The sequence below is a fragment of the Lontra canadensis genome, unplaced genomic scaffold, assembly GCF_010015895.1.
Source record: "Lontra canadensis isolate GAN:19392208 unplaced genomic scaffold, GSC_riverotter_1.0 scaffold86, whole genome shotgun sequence".
NCBI lineage: Eukaryota > Metazoa > Chordata > Mammalia > Carnivora > Mustelidae > Lontra > Lontra canadensis.
Genome location: NW_022631080.1, coordinates 2,187,422 through 2,207,765, shown reverse-complemented (window position 1 = coordinate 2,207,765; position 20,344 = coordinate 2,187,422). Strand labels below are relative to the sequence as shown.

Here is a 20,344-nt window from a genome sequence, read left to right as displayed (position 1 = left end):
AAAAACAGAGAGGGAGGCAAATCGTAAGAGTCTCATAACTATAGGAAACGGACTGAGGGTTGCCGAAGGGGAGGTGGGTAGGGGGAATGGAGTGTTGGGTGATGGGCATTAGGGAGGGCAATTGATCACTGAGTATTATATGCAACTGATGAATTACTAAATTCTACCTCTGAACCTAATAACACACTATATGTTATTTAAATTGAATTTATATTTGAAAAATTTAAAAAGCTCTTAATTCAGCCATTTGCAAGTTTGACTATGTATTGGAATCAAAAGGCCCCACCCAAGATTAATTAAATTAGAATCTGGTGATGGGGACCTGGAAGTGAGCATTTTTAAAAAGCTCCCTGGGTGACTGTAATGTCAGCCCCAGGCCTGAGAATCTTTGCTCTAGTGTTGCTTTTCAGTTTTTATGCTAAAAATAAACTCCTTATCAATGCAAAAAAGGCCCTTCATTATCTGGGTTCCTGTCTCCCTATTTTTTATTTTTTCTGCTATAACTCCCTATCTCTCACCTCTATCTCTCACTATCTCTCACCTCCAGAAATATGTACTTTATTTTTGTTATAAAAAAACCATAGTTTTCCCTCTGAGGTCATTTTTTTTTAGACCTTGCCTTTATGCATACCAGTCCTCCTCACCAAATACTCTTCACTTAGCTGTCAATTTAATTGAATTTTTGTGCATCTTTCTAACAGCAGCTCTGACATCACCTTCTCTGGAGACTTTGCTTAACCTCTATTTGTTTAGTTGTTTAACTATTCATTATTAATTTATTTCTTATTTTATGAGTTAACACATGCAGGTAGCAAAGAATTCACAAAGTATAAATAGAAATATATTAATAAGCCTTACTGATACCTCAGTTCCCCAATTCAGTTTCCCAGAGGCAATTGACATTTCTAGATTTTTAACTTATCTTTCCAGAAATATACCCTACATTTACACAAATATACATGTATACATATATATGTGTGTATATGCTTTTGTATACATGGTTACATGTTATCACACATTCTTTTTTCTCCTTGCTTTTTTCATTTATCAATATAGTTTATAATTTCTTATCTCAACATAAGGAATTTTATCAGTCTGTTTAATGTTTTCATAGTATTTTATAATATGGATATATAATATTTTTTCCAAATAAATCCCAACTTATAGCTGTTGTTTCCTATCTTTGTTATTGCAAAGGATACTTGAATATAAAAATATTACAATACAAAGAATTTACATTTCTTTGTATTAGTAACTCAATTCTGTAAATACAATGATTATGTCAGAGACTATGCATTTTAAAATTTGATAGAATGAGCTATATTGCTCTCAAAATTATTATGCCCATTTATTTGTTTTTGGTATACAACCTCTTTAATCATAGTTCTCTGTACATACTACAAGTGTGGAAATGATCATTTTAGACTGCACACATTTCATTCATTCATTCATTCTTTGGCTCATTTTTCAGATTCCTTGTCTATTTCAAAAGGATTTATTGAGAATTTAAATGATAAGTACTGTACCCTAGACCCTAGAGATGGATTTATTATATAATATAAAGTGTTACTAACCCTCAAAGAAATGTTGTCTAGTGAGGGAGAGAGAAAGGAAAGAGGCAGTTATAATACCAGGCTGAGGATTACAGTGGAGGTAGTGGAACTGAGGCCTCTAATCTCATCATGCAGTATTGGGATGATGCATATAAGAAGTGTTTTCTATATATATGAATTAATCATGACAATATGGTCTCAGAACATCTACAAAACTCATGACAAGAGAGGACATTTTGCAGAGCTCAGTATGGCTATAATGCAGGTGTTTTACTGCGGAGTTGGTTAAGCAGGCCCAGAAGGTCTTACAAGCCTTATTAAAGGCTTGGAATTTTATATAGTGGCCAGTGGGGTGAGGGCCATTTTGTACCTCTAATCAGTGTGTTAGTACAATAAGAAATATGCTTTACAAGTCTGTGTAAACAAGCCTGTGATGGACAGAATAGATAGGAGATTAGAAACTTAATCCACATGGAGAGATTCTATTAGGAGTCAGATGAAGAAAAATGAACAGACTTGGAGACAGTTAGACTGGGGAATCAGTGGAACCAGGTAAGTGATATAAAATGCAGGGGTGAAGGAGAAGAAAGGAAAGAGATGACGCCAGGTTTCTGGCTTGGGTGACCTGATAGATGATACTAATTTTCCTGTCTTCTTCCTTACTAATTATGAGTTCCCTGAGGAGGTTCTTATTCAAAAGCTTGTGTCTGTCACATAACCTTCAGATATCTAAGTGCATGAATGAATGGATTAGACTATTTTGTAGGAGAGGTGGACCATATTGGAAAAGTTCTTTGGCCATAACACCATCAATGAGTAGGTGTTTAGTAATTTTTTATTCTTCTGATGAACGGATATTGTGCATTACTCTTTTTTCTCAATTGCTGCATGTTACTTTATATGATACCCATAATGAGCTCAGTATCCACGCTTATCTATTACGTGATTTCATAGTATTATTACAGCTTCATCAGAGCCTTACACATGATTGCTTTGGTCTGGATGTTGCTATGAATACTAATTTAAAAGGTTAATCAATTTTCATTTATATATTTTTTATAGTTAATCCTTGCTACCGATAAAAAGATTTTCTTTTAGTTATCTTTTTTTGGGCCTTGTTTTTAATTTAGGAAACTTCTCTCATGTATAGACATCATGCAATTGATAATTTAAATATTTTCCTACATTACTCATGCTTTACCTTTTTTGTTTTACACTCATATATATCACTATTTAGAATATATGCCTAGGGACCGCCAAAAGATAAAAACTTTATCTTTTGTCATTCTGCTTCCTCCCCTTCACCCACAGAAATGAAAGGTTTTATATTCTGCATGTATTTCAATGATAGCTTATTATTTGGTCTATAAGATTATTTAATGAGTTATATTGACCTGCATGCTTTATAGTAGTTCAGACTAGTATGTCTTGGGATACCTCTAGGACAGCAATAATGTATCAGACTATTTGTATATAGGGAAATATGTATTGCTCACTTCACATTTAGAGAATACTTATGTTTAATTATCAGTGTCTAGGACATCGCTAGCATGTGATGTTGGGAAGGAAATATTTTTCTCTGCCCATTAAGACTCTTCTGCCTGGTCTAAAAATTAAATTGACATAAAGCAGATTAACAGGAGAAAAATCAAAGCTAAATTACATGCACATGGAGGCCCAATAATATAATTGATACCCAAAGAAATGGCCAAGTCATTCAGCTTTTATAAATTTTAGATGAAGGAACATGAATCTGTAATTAGTAAGGGATTTTTGACAGAATTCGGGCTTGGTAACAAGTAACCCAATAGTAAAAATAGCATAATTTGTTTATATATTCAAGGCTGAAGAATTTCCTGTCTCTGATCATAAGGGTATCTTCTTACCTCCTGGTGTAGGAAAGGTACCTTTTACATGGGAGACTTATTTCCTGCTTACAGAAGGACAAAGGAGTGTCAGAGTGTTCTTCCTGCACTGGCTGCTTTTTAAGTAACTTTAATTACAAATAATCATGATGCCATTTTGGTGGGCCTTCCCTGAGCCCCCACAGTGGTAAATACTTGCTGATTTAAACTGAATTATCAGACATTATATCAAAATTTGGTCTCTCTTTTTAAAAACCTCATGAATATTTTCCCTCTCATGCACCTTACTTTTTGTTGCAATTATATAAACACTCTTGTAACTTTTTCATTTGCATCTTTGAGGACAATTGTCATGTATTTTATTTGAAAATTGACTCTGTGTCAGCAAAGGAAATTCAGAGTACATATGTATGAGTCTGTGTATGTGTGTTTCTGAAGCTTGCTGAAGAGGAATTTATTTTGGTTATGGTCCTTTATTTTGCATTTTTATAATTTGAATGGTATGTATTATTGTCCTATAGATTCTTACCTAGTATACTGTTACAAATACTGGTACAAAGAGTGGTCAAAATGCAACAACATACGTCCTTAAAAAGCAAAATATTCATACATTGTCATTTAACCTACTGAGCCACCCAGGTACCCCACACATTGTCATTTAATACCAAACAGCTTACTTATACCTTTTAAAAAGTTTTTATTATTTTTTTAAGATTTTATTTATTTATTTGACAGACAGAGATCACAAGCAGGCAGAGAGGCAGGCAGAGAGAGAGGGGGAAGCAGGCTCTCCATGGAGCAGAGAGCCCCATGTGGGACTCGATCCCAGGACCCTGAGATCATGACCACTGAGCCACCCAGGTGCCCCTAAAAAGTTTTTAATTTCGGTTCATTAACATATTAGTTTCAGGGGTACAATATAGTGATTCAAAACTTCCATACAACACCCGGTGCTCATCAAGAAAGTGTGTTCCTTAATCCCCATCACCTATTTCACCCATCCCCCTACCAACCTCCCCTCTGTTAACCATCACTTTGTTCTCTACAGTTAAGAGTCCATTTCTTGGTTTGCTTCTCTCTCTCTCTTTTTTCCCTTTGCTCATTTGTTATTTAAATTCTACACGAGTGAAATCATATGCTATTTGTCTTTCTCTGATTGACTTATTTCAGGTAGCATTATACTTTAGCTCCATCCATGTCATTGCAAATGGCAAAATTTCATTCTTTTTTATTGCTGAGTGATATTCTATTGTATGTATACTTTTTTTTTTAATAAGGCCAAAGATTCAGAATTGAATAACTGCTTGTAACTTATTAGGAAAATATAAGATAGATAAAAGTAGATGAAAGTATATTATAACTATCTTAATTAATCATACTCCATACCTGACTCCTTTTCTGTATCCATGTTCACACCTTCTATACTGATCTCTACACTCATTTTTCTATATAATTGTAATTTTAGCATTTCTTGTAGCATCATTCTTAGCATCATCATTCAGCACCAAGAGGTATTGAATATTTATGGAGATGTTTAAAAATGGCACATGGTACATAGAAAACTGGGTTTTGAAATAGCTACACATAATGCTGATATTTAACACATGACTATGTGGAATATGGATTTTTGATGAATATCATCTCAAAATTAGGCAATTTAACATGAGGCAGTTTCAAAAGCAAAGTTAAAATTAGTATTTCAAAACAGTGGCTACACTCGAAAATTGTAGTTAATGTCTTTGGAGAGTTGTCAACAGTGAATTGTCTAGAAGAGCTTGCAGTTGAAGAAATGATACATTTGAACATGATTTTTTTTCAAGATTTAATATAGTTTAAAAGTTTCCACATTTTTAAGGAAGACAAACTCCTCAAGCTATATAGTAGTTCACCTTTAAAATGATTTTCTTTTAAGAAATCATGATAGCGGTGAGAGAGCGTATCATCTGACATTAATGTAAATGTTTAAAAGTATAAATGTTATGCTCTTTTTCACATTTTTTAGAATATGTATTTTTTTATTGTAGGGAACAATAATATCCTGTCTCCTTCAAGGTCCTTCTAGCTGGAGTAAGAATCAAATTGACACGAGACAGATTAACTGGAGAAAATCAAATTTACTAGTGTACATGCAGGGAATCCACATAGACATGTAAATTCCAAAAACAGTCAGTCAAAATGAGGTGTATATGCCATCTGAACTAAGGAAAAGGGGGTAAGAGTCTGGGACTTCAGCGGAAAGGGATGCACTTCACAGAGGGACAAGAGGAAGAACAGATGTTTGGTAATTAGATGTTTGCCTTGTCATACAGATGGGCCACTCCTAAAATTTATCTTTGGCAATAATCCCTATTCTGGAAAAAAACCTCCAATTCAGATTCTTCTAGGTAGTTAAGGGAGGGGCAGAAGTTTCTCTTGAGCCTTCAGGCTTTTAACTGCCTTCATCTGAGAATAATCATCATGACAAAGTGGCCCATCCTGGGGCTATCTGCCCTTGGCCCCCACACAATTGATTTTAAAAATTAGATGTTAACCTAGTATTTAATTCCAAGGTAATTCTATTAAAATATATAGTAAAATTTATTCTTCATAAAGATTAAAAACTATTGCCTGATATTATTCAAACTATACCACTTCCTTCTTCATATTTTAGGTTTTTTTTATACAACATTTTATCTTTTAGTGTTGTTGGAAAAGCAGCTGCCAACCACTTTACATTTTAGATACCTTTATACAACAAGTATTTTCATATCTTGGGCTTACTGGCAGAACTGTTACTAAATAAATAACAAAAAATTTTAAATTAAATACTATTTATAATTTTAACATCACTTTACACTTTTAATAAGATATTTCTACTTCGGGTTGTGTAGACTTTGTGTGAGACACTTTGGCCTAGAAATGTGTGCTTTATTCAAAGGAAATACAGACGTAAATTTCTTTTTTTTTTCATTCATAATATATATACATATAAAGTTTATATATGTAAAGCATATAGAACAGTAATGACTTGAACTATTCCTTATGATGATTTTGCTTAAGGAATAGAATATTACCAGTACTCTGGAGGGCCCATCCTCCTGACCCTTCCCAATTGTACTCTCCTTCCCTCTTCTAAATCATCATTCTGCATTTATTATTTATGTTTGTGCCTACAGTTTCACCAGATGTGCACATATTTCAGTGAATAATTTTAGTTTATTATGCACTTAATTGAAAACTATAGAAGAACACCTTATAAGACAGTATTCCAACTTAAGGAAATTTAAGCAACTTGAGGAAGTAAGACATGTATATATTAAAAGATAAGAATACAAAGTTGATTTGATTAATGTTAAATCATATAAGCTTAAGATTCTAAGGGATCATAGAGATCATATATCCCAAAGGTTTTGAAACTCTTTTTCTTTAGCAATAAAAATCTCTGTAAACAAAATCTAACTTAAGGAAGACCCAAAAACAAAATTAGAACTGCTCAGTTGAAGCATAGGGCTTTCATTTTTATTTTTTTATTTATTATTTTTTAAAGTAGGTTCCATACCCAGTGCAGAGTCCAAAACGGCTTGAACTCACAAGCCTGAAATCAAGACCTAAGCTGAGATCAAGAGTCAGACTCAACCAACTGAGCCACCCACATGCCCTGAAGCATGGTGGAGTTTTAATTTTTAATTGTATTATTTATTTATTTTTTGTTAAAGGTTATATTTATTTACTTGTCAAATATAGAGAGGGTGAGAGGTGGGCAGAGGGAGATTCAGGCTCCCTGCTGAACAAGGAGCCAGATGGGCACTGATCCCAGGACTCTGGGATCATGACCTGAGCCAAAGGCAGATGATTAACCAACCTACTGAGCCACCCAGGAGTCCCTGAAACTTAGGATTTTTAGAACTCAGTTTCAAATTCATTAGTAAGTCCAAACTGTTTTTGCAATTTATGATGTAACCGCATCTCCCCGAGTTTAAGTAACTTGTTCCAATGAGTCAGTTTATTTATGCAAGAGCCAATTTAAGAATCCAGAATGTTCTGCTTTAGAATTCAATATAAACATTTTCTTTTTTTTTTTTCAAGATTTTATTTATTTATTTGACAGAAAGATAGAGAGAGAACACAAGCAGGCAGAACAGCAGGCAGAGGAAGAGAGAGAAGCAAGTTCTCCGCTGAGCAGGGAGCCCAGCATGGGTTTTGATCCGAGGACATCTGAGCTTAACTGACTGAGCCACACAAGTGCCCGGAGTATAAACTTTTTCTACAATATGCTGGATTAAAAACAGGAACCAAAAATGAAATAAAACAAAACACATAAAATTAAAGCAGTGCATAGATCAGAAGTGTAAAAGTAAAATGCACACACGAACCTGAGAGGTAGCGCAAATAAGTGAAACATGCATATCTAAATGCGTAAGTACATTGTGTGATTTAGACCAAAATCCTGGCCAATGAAATGTCCAATTTATGGCAGCTGCTATTTAGTTCAATTCATTGGTGGTCACACCAGATTTTAGAGCTGTATTTTTTACTTTTGCCAGATATTTCATTTTTCAAGAAGAGCTAAGGGTCTAGATTTTTTTTTTTTTTAAGAGATAGAGGGAGGAAGTGGGTGAGAAGCAGAGGGAGAGAGAGAATCTTAAGCAGGCTCCATGGGGAACCCTATGTGGATCATGAGAATGACCCTGAGATCATGAGCTGAGCAGTAATCAAGAGTCAGAAGGTTAACCAACTGAGCCACTGAGATTCCCCAAGGGTCTAGATTTTTATGGGAAATCTAGTGTACTACATAGTTGTCACATAAGATAGGGAATGTGTGTGTGTGTGTGTGTGTGTGTGTGTATTTTATCTATTGATGAATCTGAAACACCCAGAACAGTGCCTCGCATAGAGTAAGTGATCAACACTTCTTGATTACTAATTTGAACAGGTTTCTCCATTTAGACATTCTGTACAAGTCCTGGAAAATGTATCTTGGGATCAGAATTAGCTCAGTGACTTGCAGTTCAAATCTTTTGTCTTAGGTAGAGAAACAGAGAATGACTTTCGACTATGTAGTGTGATATGTGAAGCTCAGGAACCTCCTCAACTAGGCCAGAATCACAGTCTGACCTTTCAAACTCCAGCGTCTTACCTTTCTTTACTATTGTGGGTGGCAAGAGTGAAGGGAGCTTATCTCTATAGCAAAACAAACATCCTGTGAGAACACGGCTCTTAAAACAAATTACTTTTTTTTTAAAAAGCCCACATGGAGGCTTAAATTTAGAACCAAAGTCTAAACATGTAATAATTACTCATTAAAGCAATTTTATTCCTGGCTTCTGGAAAAAAAATCCCTTAAGGATAAAATGACATTTCTACATATGGGATTTGTGATTATATTTAACATGGATATGCTGTATTGCCTGACAACTCCTTTATTTTGGAAGAGGAATACAGTGGGTTTCTCAGTCCATTTTCATTCACTATTCTTTTTTTTTATTATTTTTTAAAAGATTTTATTTATTTATTTGACAGAGAGAGAGATTGAGATCACAAGTAGGCAGAGCAGCAGGCAGAGAGAGAGGGGGAAGCAGGCTCCCTGCTGAGCAGAGAGCCCGATGAAGGGCTGGATCCCAGGACCCTGATATCATGACCTGAGCCGAAGGCAGAGGCTTACCCCACTGAGGCACCCAGGCACCCCTTCATTTACTGTTTAAAGTAGAGAAAAGTTCAGAGAATAAGACTAATTAGAAAAACAGTTGCCTACAATCCACTGAACTAAGTCTGCTAGATATACTTAAGCTCTTCTTAATATTTTGAACATACATTTGATACTGATTGCAGAGAATCAAGAACAAAAATGACTTGTTTTGAACTTAGAAATAGGAAACATGAAGACAAAACCCAAATAAGCCTTTGGGTTTATCTACCTCTTTAACTTGAATTATACAACACCAGTTGACAAGTGCTTTACCGTTGCTGAAGAAAATTAACTGGTAGCTACTACATGAAAGCTGGTAAATCACCTGGAACAGTGCAAGGATAATTTTGATTGGCCAAATAATAAAGATCCTAGGAGTTAGAACCCTCCAACCTGAAACTCTGTGCTTTCTTATGGAAGACTTCACAGTATCATAGAATTTCTCTACCTGGGCTTCTATTTAGGATAATAATGAAAACCGTTTTTCTCTTCCCCTCTTGTTTCATCATCTCCCTTCTCCCCCTCCTTCCTATATTTTTTGTTCCTTATTTTATGAATATGACTGAGATAGTTTTTAAAAAGATTAGAATGTTCGTCACCATTAATTTTTTTTTACACTGATTGAACATATTGTCTCAGAAATGGGAGTTTAATCAGAGCCTTATTGTGAACTTCTAAAAAGTGACCTGAAGGTCCCCTATTTTAAGGACATATTTGATATACAAAATAAAAACACATAAAAGGTCCAATCATTACAAAGCCATTTCCTTTGTAATCAGTTTTTAGCTGCTGGAAGCTCATTTTAAAATATCATTGGAGAAGAAGATGCTTAATTCAGAAACCCTCTAAAGCAAAGTCTCAATATTTTATTCTGAATATTTGCTGTTTCAATTGCTGATGTGTCTAACTTTTCATCATACAATTCAAGTTCTGTGGACCACACTGTTCTTGAATCTACAAAATATTTTCACTTACAGCTATATACAGTCCATCATTTAATAAGGCATTTAATATGGCAGAGACACTTTTCTTAAATACCGTGAAAACTAAGCATTTATTTTGTCACTGTAAAATAGGAGATGTTCAGTTGCTCCAAATGTTAACTTGGATAACCTTGAAAAATAGTTCTCCATTTAACACCCCGTGTTTTGCTTGTCTTGCAGTGAAGTGAATTACCTTAGTTACTGGAGTGTTCTGTAACACCAGTCATTCCCTTACCACTGCTTTAAAAATAGCTGTATCCCCAAACCCCTTCAATGGGATGGGTTTTAGGACCCAGATTTTTTTCCCCTAATCTCTAGCTTAGCCCTGGAAGCAGCGTGGCCCCTTGCTGTTTCCTTCTCTTTATCCCTGCAGTTTCAATTATATATGCGACTCTTGGCTTTATTTTGAAACAGTTGTGCATTGCTGATGAGCCCTGAAGTCACCAGGGGTGGCTGGTGTCAATAGTGAGTCTTTGTGGAGCTATTTTTATCCGCAAAGCAGTTTACTTCCTGTATGATGAAAGGTGCTAAAGTGAAACCTACCTCCTATTATACCATGGAGGTTAATCGCAGGGGGCATGATGGCCGCATGCTGATGGAGGGGCTAAGCCTAGACCTGGCTGCTTAGGGTTATGCTGAGGAGTAAAGCGTTCACCACATATTTTTGAACTCTTCATAGGAAAAGCATCAGGGCATAGCCCATCTAATTCTTCTGATAGCACAGCTGTGTACATAAACTCCTGCATCATGGTTTCTGCTCAGAGGCTACGCTCTTAGATTTAATTTTCGTATAAGTCATTACAGCCATTATTGTTCATTTAAAACTTGGCAAGAAAACTATTGCTAGTTCCCAATGTGCTAGATGATACCTTCCTTTAGACTGTACTTTCTCTCATGGACAATTATAACTTCCAAGGGGAGAAGACTATCAATATTGCTTATTTGTTTTATATAAATAAATTTTGGGTATACATTTACATATCCATGTATATATGTATGCATATATATTTTTATTCCAACCCATCTCAGTGCTCTTAATTTCTTGCCCACAGTTAAATATATAAGTATCGTATTAGAAGTCCTTCTGTGGCCCTCAAATTGCAATCTTTCCAGTTCTGCTTTTATTTATTTTTTTAAGATTTTATTTATTTATTTCACAGATAGATCATAAGTAGGCAGAGAGACAGGCAGATATATGAAGGGAAGCAGGCTCCCTGCTGAGCAGAGAGCTGATGCGGATGCGGGGCTTGATCCCAGGACCCTGGGATCATGACCTGAGCTGAAGGCAGAGGCTTTAACCCACTGAGCCACCCAGGCACCCCTAGTTTTGCTTTTAAACATCTACTCCGAATTGTCTCAAAATGGCCTGGAACCCCAGTTTTTGTTTTCATTTTTTTTAATGTCCTATACCCACCTGGATTCTGCCTCTCTGACTGCTGGAGACCATGTCCCATGGCAACAAGAGTGTCTGAGGTGCTGTTATTCTAGAATAATCTCAAAAACTTAGCTTCCACAAGCCAAAGCTAAAAATCAAAGCCATGCCTCTGCCCAACCATGAAGCCCCAAACTCTAGGCTTAGATTAACACAACATCCCACACTTCACTTCTATGTGAGGGAAGATTGACTTTTATTTAGAACTACAACTCTCCTTTTATAATCCTGGAGAATTTAGCTGTGATGAATTAAAACAGGAATACAAAGTATTTGCTCTGGTTCAGTTCTTAATCTTTCTCATGGTATTTCATAAATGAACCAGTTGCATTGTTGTTTTCATGTAGCTCATAAAACAAAACAGAACATTATTGGATAACATAAATTTTATAGTCATTTATTTGTTGCTATAGATTGAATGTTGGTGTTCTCCTCTCTCTTTAAGCCCAATCCCACAGTGTAACCGTATATTGGAAATGGAACCTTGGGGATGTAGAATGATGGTTAGATGAGGTCATGAAGGGGTCCTCAGTCTGGGATGAGTGTCTTTATGGGAGACACCAGAGAACTTGTTCTTTCTCTGCCATGTAAGGACACAACAAGAAGGTGGCTTCTGCAATCCAGGGAGAAAGCTCTAACCAGAACTGACCATGCTAGCACCCTGATCTCAGGGTTCCAGTCTCTAGAAGGGTGAGGAAATAAATTTCTATTGTGTGAGCCACCCAGTTTATGATATTTCATTACGGCAGCCTGTAGTGATGGAGGCACTTGTATTGTTTCTAGAGTTAATACTCAATTTTGTTAAAACACACACACACACACACACACACACACACACACACACGGACACAGATAAGGACAACGGCAAAGCCAGTGAGGCATGTAATTGCAATGTAACCTCAAAAAGCATGTTTGTGTCAAGGAAGCTGTGGGGTTTGCTCTTACCACAGTAATGCTGTGTAAGAATTCTTCCCCTAACTTAGTGGCTTCCAACAACCATTCTTATTCTTAGGCAGATCTGGCTGACTAACAACGGGCTATGCTTGGTAGCTCTGCTTCAGGGGACAGGTCTGCTGGCTTCAAGCTTCATGGTGAACTTGGATTTGTTCAAAGTATCGCATATTGGGGTCCAAGTTGAAGTGACGGTGGCTATCCAGTGCATGTTATTCTCCTGGGGGACCGCTGGAAGACAAGATGGCTGGCTCAAACATGACCATCCATTTCAAGGCTGTGGTCCTGTCATCCTTATTAACATCCCATTGACCAAAGGAGATCATTTGTCCCACAATAGGCCTTTTATACAGTTTTATCATCTATGAATAAAACATGGGACCAATAAATCAATTCATTGCAGTAGGTAAAATAGGGGGTTATTCACTTGTGAAAAAAATAGTTTCAGTGGATATGTTGCTTTTATTTGTGAACTTGGAAAAATATCTAAAATAGATTTTATTTTTTCATCTCAACTAAGGTAATGGCTCAAGAAAACCTTTTGAAGAGTGCACAGCTCACTACTTTGCTTAATAACCCCACTATTTGCCACAATAAATTGAATCACCTATAAACTTTTTTTAGGCTTTGATAATGATAAAGATTTTACTAAGGAGGAAAATGATCACTGTCAGGTGGTAAAATAGTACATATCACACAAGATACTTGATGCACATCACACACATCACATAAACATGTTCACAACCACAAACATAGGGGATAAGTCATATTATTCCAATGTTAGCAAGAACAAATGGGTAACACACATATCTAGGACACAGTGGGGAACTGTGATATAACCTGACTCTAAATGTGGCCTTTTCTGTTACAAGTAACAGAGACAAAATCAGTTTATTATAAGAATGCATTGGGCAATAAGGAAGGTCAGGAAACTGTCTTAACAGCTGAATAACCAAACATCAAGGACCGTAATGTCACCGTAATGTCACGGAGAATTGCAGTCACAGAATCTGATTTCATGGGTAATTGGACCATTGAAGTGGACAAAAGGCAACAGTGGATCTACCATTATAGATCTTGTTCCACCATTCCTAAGAATTAACTGCTTTCACTCCCTGTTTCTACTATTACCTTTACTCCCTAGGGATGGATGATTTTCATTCTAATATAAACTTTCTAAAAGAAAGTGTTTGCTAAGGCAGCTGGTCACCATTATGCATGAGAGTCAAATTCTTAACTCTTCCCATGCCTTTAACTTGGTTTTTAGTCTTTGATGCTCAGGCTTGAACATCTTTTTGTCAGGGGGAGAGAATATGTTCATTGCCTAGGCCCACAGTGGAAACAACACCAATAAACATACAGAACTTAGGAGAAGAAGAGTTTTCCCAAATTCTCTTTGGTATAGTGTTAGCAGAGGAAGGACACTTGAGTCTGGAATACTAAAACACAGCACATGTTTGTAACAAGCAGTGGTTTAATCTAGTCGTGTTTTTTTGTTTGTTTGCTTGTTTGTTTTTAAGAGTTATTTATTTATTTGTGAGAGAGAGAATGGGGGAGGGAACGGCAGAAGGAAAGGTAGAGAGAATCTTCAAGCAGGCTCCCAGGCTCCCCACTGAGTGTGGAGCCTGATGCAGGGCTCCATCTCATGACCCAGAGATCATGACCTGAACCAAAATCAAGAGTCAAATGCTCAGTTAACCGAGCCATGCAGGCACCCCTAATCCAGTTGCTTTTAATCTTGATTGCATATTAACATTACCTGCTCAGATTTGTGAATGTACCTTGCCCCGGGTCACACCCCAGAACAACTGAATAGGACTTCTGCATATTTGGTCCATCGGCATGGTTTTAAAAGGTCCTCAGGTGATGTTAATGTGCAGTGAGTGCCAATACCAGACCTAAACTATGAATATGCCAGTTCTAGAGGGAGGTGTCTGAGTGGTGTAAGAGTTTGATGACTTTTAGAGAGCTGTGGGAGGTATGAAACTGGATGAGTGTGAGGGATTGAGGGGTAGCTAGAAGCCAGGTCCTGTGCAAACTCTTGGAAAAGTTTGGAGCTGTGTGTTCTGTGATCACAGCAATAGAGAATCTCTCTACTGTCCAGGAAATGGCTTGTAGTCTAGTGCCCAGTGTTTTCTAAGTTGTCCACTGGCAAATTTAATAACTAATGAATCAGGGAAGGTTCTATAAATTTCATTTCTATGTCACATGGCATATCCATACTGACCAGGGACATACGCAGGCAGTGTCCCCCAAACCGTAACCCAATTCAAGGGGTGGCAGAATTCCAGGTCTGAGGAGAGGAAATTCAGTTACCAGTCTGGGGAAGAGAGGTTTGAAGGACTTCAAATCAGACTATGGTAGAAGCTACTACAGCTGTATGCTGCAAAGCTCTGAGTTGTCATAGTTTCCCACTACCTGTAAATCATCATTAACAATAAATGTACCGATGGTCATATCAGAGTCATTTATAGATTGTAAACTCTTCTTGCAAAGTTATTTTTGTCTTTGCAACAGCCTGGTGAATCCTGCAGGTTTAGTTCCAGTTTTATTGATAAGAAAACAGAAGTACAGTAAGACTGTGAAGGTTGTGACAGTGAGTGCTAGAGTCAGGGAGAGAAGCCTGTCTTCTCTCACTCCCATTCTAGGTCACTTTATAAAATTGTCTCCACCCACCTTAGTTTTTTCCATTATAATCTCTGATCCCCATGAAACCTATCAAAGAGAAGAAAATGAAAGCGCAAGGGGATCAAATAAAATTTAGATCAATTTTTAAATTTACTTTGACTGAATCTGGTGCTGTTGTCGGAAGACGTAGATTCAAATCTTAATGATTCCGATGTTGTTACTCCATCTTAATTTATATGGTCTACTTACTTCTCTTTCATTCTCTGACTCTCTCACTTTTAATGCAGCTTTCTTTTTTGCCTGTTACATACTTGAGGAGTTTGATGAGAAAAAAATCTATGGTTTTCATTAATTATGTGTCAAATACACAGACTGGTCTCAAAACTCGGATGTTGGAGTGCCTGGGTGGCTCAGAGGTTAAAGCCTCTGCCTTCGGCTCAGGTCATGATCCCAGGGTCCTGGGATCAAGTCCCACATCATCTGGCTCCCTGCTCATTGCGGAGTCTGTTTCTCCCTTTCCACCCTCAACTCATGCTCTGTCTCTCACTTTCTCTCTCTCAAATAAATAAAATGAAATCTTAGACTATTCCTCTAAGATGTTCTCTGATCTATGCCCCAGGAGCCACATTAGGACAGATTTAGGGTGTGCCTTGTCCTGTGTGGCAATGTCTGCACTTGGTGCCAATAGACTTGCCCTTCCTGTTCTAGGAAAAGTTTTGGTCTTTTTACTTATTTATTTATGTACTTATGTATATATGTATTTATTTGTTTACTCATTTATGTTTACATAAATATTGAAGAATTCTCATTTTATTATAATTTTTAAATAATTGACTAAATAAAGCAAAATTAACAATGCAGATATGTTTATAACATATCTACTGAAGTTTTGGCCTTTTTAGGTCTCAGAGCCTGATGTTAAATTCATTTCCAAGTTTCCACAAGGAGTTCACTTTTTCTTCTACTGATAGGATCTATGGAACTACGTAGAATAATGAAATCAGGCCATAGGACTCTTCCCAACAGTATCATCACGGACATAGTCAGGGCACCACTATTTTAGAAACCCACTCTGAATTGAGTGTCTGCTTCACATCTTCTTGCTGTTTCTCAGAGTCACGGGCTTTTGTCTCAAGATCAGTCAGCTCGGGGCGCCTGTGTGACTCAGAGGTTTAAGCCTCTGCCTTCAGCTCAGGTCATGGTCTCAGGGTCCTGGGATTGAGCCCTGCATTGGGCTCTCTGCTTGGTGGGGAGCCTGCTTCCCTCTCTCTCTTTCTTCCTGCCTCTCTGCCTACTTGTGATCTCTCTCTCTGTGTCAAATAAATAAGTAAAAATCTTAAAAAAAAAAAAAAAAGATCACTCAGCTCTAATTCTTGTCTGTGATTCGTTACCAGTTTGTGTTGCATTTCAGGTGCTGGATGGGTGTTCTCCAAAATCCCCAGATAAGCCCCTACATGCAGTGGCGATGAATCTCAGTAATTGTGTTTTTCTGTTTCTGAGCTTAATTTATATGTTAAGCCTTGTTTTTGTGCGATTCCACACATATAATCAGCTAACTTCTGACTGATGTGCTCTCCTTTTCTCTGGGGTTTCATCTTAAATTTTTAGAAGGGGGCTGATAAAATGCCAGGATTTAAAGCTGGGCACAATTCACCTGATCCTATGCATGTGAATCCTGGAGGGACCTCCTTCGTTGTTCCCAAGCCCTAGGCTCTTTCATATCTCCATACAGACAGCAGACACAAGGCTGCTACGTTGGCATTTGGGGTCCTCTGAAGACCCATTAAACACAGTGTTCTCTGCAGGCAGTAGGACATGATTCTCCCTCACCCTCTATCTTGCTGAAGTGCATAGATGCAAGGTGGCCATCTCTTGCCCATCTGCTCAAATACATCCACACATCCCAGGCCCCAGGGTGATTTGGAGTCCTGTTGCTTTCTTGGTAGGTTGCAGTAGGGAATGAAACTCCATTACTTCTGCACTTGGATTCCCCTACATTTATTTGTTGTGGTTGTTGTTGGTGGTGGTGGTAGTGTTTCTTTAACTATTTCTTTCTCTCAGGGATACATCTGTGTCTAATATTCTTGCTTCTACTATATCTTACTTTCTCCATCCAGTCCAAGAAAATACTGTCTAGACTCAGAGATGGAGAAAATGGCTTAGATATTTCACTTTATTTAATAAATGTATTTTCAATGCCCAGACTTTAGATTTTGAAAAGTCAAAAAACAGGATTTTGACTATTTCCATTATGGTTGTAAGACTGGGGCATCCTCCCTCTTGTCTGATTGGGAAGGGTAGGGCAGGGTTTCAACATTAACAAAAAGTATTTTGGGGAAAAATGTTGGTTAATATCTCAAAATATTGTCCCACCATGCAGAAATTAAGAGGTGGTTTATTTTCAGGAGCCCAAGGGATCCATGTGAAAACACTTTGTGTTTAGAATGAAAATGAAACTGATTGGTCTATGCCTTAGCTTTACTATTTTGTTAAGCTTTCTTATATTAAGAAAAAAATGCTCTTTTTTTCCCCACTGTCCTATAAAAATGGATGAAACATCAAAGGAGAAGAATTGAGAGGGAAAATTTTGGTTTCCCTTAAAAACAATAACTTTTATCAATTTTTTCCAAGTGATTGGAAATTTAAGTATTGTTTTACCTAATTCAACATTATTAATTCCACAATTGCCAAATAGAAACTTAAAAATAATTCTAAGGAATGTGAACAACATTAAAGTCTTTTAAAAACTTAAAACTCAGATGGAAATTGGTTACCAATGTATAGAGTGTATTTTTTCTTGATCTTAGAAATTATTGGGAAAGTATAGGTATTGGATTAAGTGATAAACCAAATGAAAACACATCTGATATTCCACCAATATATTCAAAGTAAACAGAAAATGTGCAAGAATTTTCTCATTCTATTTTCTTTGGGTTATTGTCCAGCACTGAGATTTTTCCAACAAGGGTATGGATAATGAATGTTGTTGTTGTTGTTGTTCTTCTTCTTCTTCTCTCTATTTTTTAAGAGAGGGAGAGATGAGGGAGGGGCAGTGGGAGAAGGAAAGAGAAAAACTTAAGTAGGCTCAATGCCATGTGGATTCCCATAAGGGGCTCCACCTCAAGACCCTGAGATCACGACCTGAGCCAAAATCAAGAGTCAGAAGCTTAACCAACTGAGCCACCCAGCCTTCCCATTGAATTTTTTTTCCAGCGTAAAATTTCGAGATTCTTAGAAAGTGACTTGTAGCTATAAAGGTTATTGACTTGGCAGGCAGTTTATTTTGGTCTTGGTGAGTTATCAAAAGAGAGCAATGTAAACAAATATATTCATTACAAGATATCTGTGTTTTCAGAAAGAAATATTTCTCTTTGGTTTGTTATTTTGAGTTTTTCATCTAAATCTGATGGTTAAGTATTTAAGTCCTTTTAAGGTGCCACAGAACAGAGTGATTTTGTAATTATTTTTGTACTTTTGTGATTTTAAGATATCTTATTTTTTTTAAGATTTTATTTATTTGCGAGAGAGAGAGAGCATGGCAGGGGGAAGGACAGAGGGAGAGGGGGCAGCAGACTCCCTGCTGAGTGGGGAGCCTGAGTTTGGGCTCCATTCCAGACCCCGAGATTATGACCTGAGCTGAAGGCAGATGCTTCACTGACTGAGCCACTCAGGCACCCCAAATTTAAGATATTTTATTTTATTTTTTAAATATTTTACTTATTTATTTGACAGAGAGAGACCAAGCAAGAGAGGGAACACAAGCAGGGGAGTGGGAGAGGGAGAAGCAGGCTTCCCCCTGAGGAGGGAGCCCGATGCGGGGCTCCATCCCAGGACACTGGGATCATGACCTGAGCTAAAGGCAGATGGTTAATGACTGAGCCAGCCAGGTGCCCCAATTTAAGATATTTTAAATATACTTCTTAAATGCATACTGCAATTGACTTAGTAATATTGATTTTTAAGTAAGATAAAATTATTTATTTATTTATTTATTTATTTATTTATTTATTTATTTTAGAGAGAGGGAGAGCACGCGTGAGAGCAGGGGCAGAGGGAGAGAAAGTCTTGTGCAGAGCCTACTTGGAGCTTGATCTCAGGACCCTGAGATCATGACCTGAGCTGAAACCAAGTCAGACAACTGACTGTGCCACCTAGGTGCCCCAAAATACAAAATTTATGTTTGGGGATAATATGAGGAATATGTTCATACCTTTTTTAGCTGAAATGTTTATATGGAAATGGATATAGCATTTTTGTGTGTGAATTGAATGGGAAGGTGGGAAAGAAGGCATAAATAGTCACAAATGAAAAATATCAGTCTGAAACACTGATCATTTTCTTCATGTCTAATCACATTTACATGGATTTGAAGGAAAACGTGAAAGTTCAATACTTTTAAAAATTATGGAAGTACAATATTTTCTTATTGTTAGGGTGGAATAATTAGTTTTTCCAGTAATGTTTGGATTTCTTAGTTGTTCGACTAATTTCTCCTGGCAATTTCTCAATGCTAACTGGATGAGAAAAGTTAACGTGCGTCCTAGGAACATGTGGGAGTAAGGCTGTTGACACGTAGAAATTAAATGGAAGCAGCAGAGTGCAATAGACAACCAGGAGTTTTACACTTTGTGCTAAAAAAAAAAGGGTGGTTTATTTTTGATAAAAGTTTAAGTAATAAAAATAAGATTTATTATTAAAAACTGGGTGGGAGGATGTACAACAAGGCAAAAAAATCAACTATATTCTCACTTCTCATTGTTGTTTTGGCGTATTTGGTCAAGTATCTTTCTGTCTGAAATTACGTCTTTCTCTCTTTTTATTCTCTTTATTTTCTTATTTATGTATTTAGCTGTAATAATGCTATTATTTATAACTTCTTATCTTTTTTATTTACTATCATGCGTGTACTTTTATGTAATTACAGATTCACCCTACATGGTTAAATAATATCCCATTCCATGAACATGCCACGATTTTCTGAAAAAATCCCACTACGGTTAGACATGTAGATTATTTTTATTTCTTTATGGTACTAAAAACCTCATTTTTGTGTGTGTTTCCTTTGGACATCTTCCAGGACTTGAAATTATCAGATCAAATGACTAACTTTTTAAAAGATTTTTATTTTTTTTTTTTGAGAGAGAGAGAGAGAGAGAGAGAAAGCACACTAGAGAGAGTGCAAGTATGAGTTGGGGACAGAGGGTGAGGGAGAAGTAGGCTCCCCACTGACCAGGGAGCCCACCTGATGCAGGGCTCCATCCCAGGAC

General features: G+C 36.9%; 1 protein-coding gene across 4 annotated transcripts in view; it reads left to right on the top strand.

Annotated features, from left to right (window-relative positions):
* DMD (dystrophin) overlaps positions 1-20,344 on the top strand; it is a 2,197,254-nt gene that overhangs the window by 451,958 nt on the left and 1,724,952 nt on the right. The window lies entirely within an intron of this gene.